Here is a 5,017-nt window from a genome sequence, read left to right as displayed (position 1 = left end):
AACGCGTGGGTAGACAGATTATTGACGAAGGAAGTTCTTCGTAACAGCGGAGGAACCTTCTCACTATGAACGCGCATGAACATACACTATGTTCGTTTGTGTAAAAGTGCACCTTTATGAACTACTATCGTTCATACGCGTTGATATTCCTCCTTAGAAAACTAGATGCGAGTGCCGTAAATTCACGCGCCTTGTAAGCCAGTCGCTATTGTTACGGTGATGATTGCACGCGTCCGCTCGCATGATGCCGTCCATTCGCTTTCTCTCTATTTTGCCTCTTTTCATTTCTATTTACGTATGATTTATGCGACATCGCGCTGTTGCATGACAACATTGTGTCGTTCGCATACCTACATACAAAAAATAACTGCCACATATGCATATAAAGGTATCGGTACCAACATACCGGCGCGCGATCAGATTTACTATAAATCAGACGATCCCGTAGAACGCGTGAATAAAGTCAGGCAGGAAAATGTCATCCAAGTCGATATCAAGCTAAATTGATTTACCATTACTTAACCAGATTGCAACCGGTTAATCGATAATTAACGGGAGAAAGTATATTCAAGAAATTTGTTTACGTATAATCGAACGAAGTAAGCAGAAAATGCCAGTTACGTGAGCGCCCAACAGCCGGTTTCATCGTTGGTTAACTTTAATTGTAACTTGTGTTCTTCGTCTACCGCTAATTCTAATTCTGGGAAGAAGTGAGAATTCAGTAAAAATTACGTTTACAGTTAACCAACATTGATGTGTTTAAGAAAAGAAGAAGAACGAGGCACTGATCGGATTCTGCGGCGGGCATGACACCCACCGAATTTATGTCTGTGAACTCCGGTGAACTCCTGAACTTTCGTCGTCTCGAATCCTTCTCGGAGCGACAATGACGAAAGAATGGCATCCCCGGTCGTTTGTACTTCGATGTCGCGCACACGCGTGCATGTACACGTGGAACGATCGCTAACGGGGTTACGGGACTTTAGAACATAGCTATTGCACCGCTCCTCTTCAATTTTGAATTTCAAAGTCACAGCCGCAATATTATGCAACGTGAAATATTTAAACGTGTCAAATGAACATATCGCATCTCCAAGAAAAGTGAGATTATACTAAATAGTATGAAATTGTCGGGAGAGAGAAAAAATTATGTATTTTAAAATTAATTATTGACAGCAGTATTAAACATACTTAATTAAACAGCTAATAACAAATTGCTTGTTTCAAATCTAGAAGTAATATATTAATTTTGTTATCATGTTTGATTCCTAAAAACTATCCATATTTTGATTTGTGTCATTTGATTTAGGTTTTTTTGATTATTTTCAATTCTTTTCATTTTCTATTTAAATTCAACTTGTGATATATAAATTCAACTTTTTCTAATCGAAGGCTGATGTATTTAGAATACAATTTGCACATAACATGAAATTCGAAAAATTTCGATTCGTATCATTTTTATTCTGGGAATGTAAAATGCAATATGTCAAAACTCTCTGCAATATGTCAAAACAGTCTAGTTTTAAAAATCTTACATATAATAAACGTTAACTAAGATTTTCTCTTCATATTTTTTAAGTCTAATCACTTTATTTATTTAGATTCTCAGAGTAAAAATTTTTTTGTAAGAATCTTTAAAAAAAACTAGCAGAGCGTGGTTTCGATCCACGGACCTCTGGGTTATGGGCCCAGCACGCTTCCACTGCGCCACTCTGCTTCTTGAGTATGTCTCTGCAAAGGGTGAATAAATAGAAGGGTAGTTTTAAGCCGATAGGTGGGATAAATATTGATTAACTACGTTGCGATTAGACCATTCATAGAGAGCGTTTTCCAGCAAGGACATAGTTGATTTCCAGCAAGAAGCATAGTATAATACAGTGATTATTTATTTTTCTTTAACAGTGGCAAATAATAAAAATGTATTGATTCATTGCATTATACTGTGTCATCTGTGTTTCTTGCTGGAAAGCACCCAGTACAACACAGGGAATCATTAAATCCTTGTTGTGTGTCAACATTAAACAAGAATGAAATAATTGACTGTTACACCAAAGAGAAATCTAAGAGTGGCTATTCCGGCCCTTTCGTGTATTAAACCTCGTATGGTAATATCTGTGTTTTTTTGGTTTTCTTCCATACTGTTACGTGGGCTAGACAAAGAATGGGCTAAACAAAGAATAATTAAAGTTGAAATAGCATAGAAGAGATAAAAACGATGTTACTCTACGAGATTTGATATATGAAAAAGATCAGGATACTCGCAGGTTTATCTCTGGTTACACTGTACATTCTTGCTGGAAAATACTATAGTCACAACACTTGGAAAACTTTAGGCATCGGGCGCTGTAAATAGTTATAATGGGATCCTTCCGAAGATAATTATAGGCACTCTAAGCATAGTTTTAGTAAATATTTTATACTTTTAGGCAACAATAAAATTTTTTAATACCTCTTTGTAATTCACTATTTGTTTTATTTATTATTCAATATTTTATATATGTCGTAATGAAATTTTGATTTATGTTTTATTATTTATTATTAGAATATTTATATATTAAAAAATTTTTTTCTTGACTTGCGTTTTATAGTAATTAATGGTGATTGAAAATTAAAATGAAAAAGTGTATTATTAAAAATCTTTTACTGAAAAAGAAAGATAAAAAATATATTTTTAAGAACTTTTAAAGTTTATTATTTTTATTATTTTTCCTCTATTTCATAAGATATAACAAATGTAAATTTATAACATAAATTTACAATATATATATTAATAAAAGTATTTAAAAAAGTATAATAAAAGTATAAAAGAAAAATTTTTTGGAATATGTTCTGAGCACCCCACTTGAATATTTTAAAAATTTTTAACTATTTATCTACTTGAAGGTTAATTATTAGCTGAATTATTTTATCGAAAAAAAATTAAATTTTTTTTAAGTAGTTGCATCTGATGCAATAACAATATTTACAATTAATGTTGGAAATAAATAACTATTCTTATTTTTAACAGATCCTTTTTAAATATAACTCTTATATATATTCTTTCAACACCATCGTACAGACAGCAGAGTGGCGCAGTGGAAGCGTGCTGGGCCCATAACCCAGAGGTCCGTGGATCGAAACCACGCTCTGCTAGATTATATTTTTTTTCTTTTTTATTAGATAAATGCAGAGAAACTCAATGTATTATTACAAAAAAAAATTCCATTATTAATTAAAAAATAATTTTGTTTTTTAAATTTTGAATCTTATAATCATAACTTCACAGAGATTATTTGTAATCTAAAGATTTGTAATCTAAAATCTCTATGTTATCACATCTTTATTGTATTTATATCACCGAGGTTTCGTAATTTCACACTGTAGTTTATTCAATTAATGTAATTTTTTATTCTAATCTAAAAATCTCACTCGTGCTTCTTCGTTTATAGGGACGCGTACGTATTAATGAAATTATGTACAGATCTCGGAATTAAAAATTAGTTAGATTTCAACATGTCACTTTTGTGACATGTTATATAGAGACATTTTCTAATATTAGAGAAATATACGTACACAATTCGGCAATGATGTTGAGACCAACGTTACAGAATTATGCATGCGGATTTGTGCTCTCGATTCCGCGACTTTGAAGTCATTCGAATGACAAGACAAGGATATCACGCTTCTTTATATTCATTTGAGATGAAACAAGTAACGTTTAACGGGTAATTGACTTTCATCCCATGATGTTAAGTTAGACTCTTATTTATTAATATACCGGCACATCGCTATCAACTTGAATGCCAAAAAAAAATCGATAAACTATGTGTTGCTTTGACATTTAATGCTTCGGTGAAATGTATCAGTAATAATTCTGACGTTGAATTACATCGTGCTATCTACAAGAAATGTCAGAAACACTTATAATCCAAACATCACGAAAGATTGACTGAAAGACATTTGAAGGAATGTCTAAAGGACGTTCAAAAGAATGGAATTCTTTTCAGACGTTTACTTTACGAAGTACGCTGTTCTCATCATACTTTATTTACACGTTTTTTTTTTCTGTCCAGATGAGTATTTTAAACTGCATGTTTAGCTATCAGCTTCATCTTTTTTTAATTTTGAAAGTTGTTTTGTTAATATTTTTAAATTAAAAATTAAACGCTTTTATTTAATAAAATATTATTTTTCATTTTATAATAATATTGTTATAAAATATAAAAGTTAATATCAATTTTATATTAATTTTTATGTTAATTGATAAAATTAAGTAAAATTAAATCTGTATTGATAAAAATACATAGAATTTTCATGATGACTAAATATTTGTTATCGAGTTTGTTATCTAGAAATTTGTTGTTATGTTTGCAGTTACAAAAATTGTATATTTTTTTTTCATTTATAAATGCACAAGTTAAATTACAACAATGTCATTTATTCTTATATCAAAGACATACATATCTTATATATAAAATTTACGCAAATTAAGTTGCGGATGAAAATAAACAGTGAATTTCTTGTTTAATTTAGAATAGATTTTATTCTGATTTTATTTGAAAGCATTAATATTATTTTGTATTGAAAATTAAAAGATTATTAAAGAAGTAGCAGTTATTTGAACTTTCTCTACAAGTAATGATCTTAAATTTTTTAAGGAATTTATAACAAAGTAGATAAGTAACAAAGTAGAAAGTAGACGACTTTTGATGTGCATTGTGTTTTGTACCGACAATCACCCATTATTTACTCGCGTCGTTTGTTGAAAGCTACACCCGCACGTGTTTTGCGGTTAGTAATGGCAACTTACAATACGTCCGGAATGTGTGGTCGAGGACATTGTATTACCAAGAAGGCTACTCACAGGCTTATTAACATTCCACGGGGTCGACATCGGTAATTTTGTCATTGCATGATCTTTCCGGCACGTTTATCGTGCGATCAAGTTTTGTCAATTGGTATTTTGTTGCGTAACTTTTTAGGAATTTTTTGAAAAAGATTGAAATCAAGATTATATACTAAAATATATTTAAAATTT

General features: G+C 30.8%; 2 non-coding genes across 2 annotated transcripts; one reads left to right on the top strand and one right to left on the bottom strand.

Moving 5' to 3' along the window:
- Nucleotides 1–1,645: 1,645 nt before the first annotated feature.
- Trnam-cau lies at nt 1,646–1,717 on the bottom strand. The gene has a single exon. It is a non-coding gene; the product is annotated as a tRNA-Met (tRNA).
- Nucleotides 1,718–3,060: 1,343 nt separating this feature from the next.
- Nucleotides 3,061–3,132, top strand: Trnam-cau. The gene has a single exon. It is a non-coding gene; the product is annotated as a tRNA-Met (tRNA).
- Nucleotides 3,133–5,017: the final 1,885 nt, after the last annotated feature.

This window comes from Atta cephalotes (genome assembly GCF_000143395.1).
Source record: "Atta cephalotes unplaced genomic scaffold scaffold00030, whole genome shotgun sequence".
In the NCBI taxonomy this organism is placed as follows: domain Eukaryota; kingdom Metazoa; phylum Arthropoda; class Insecta; order Hymenoptera; family Formicidae; genus Atta; species Atta cephalotes.
The sequence above is the reverse complement of the archived record's forward strand: the minus strand, read 5'-3'. Positions and strand labels throughout refer to the sequence as shown.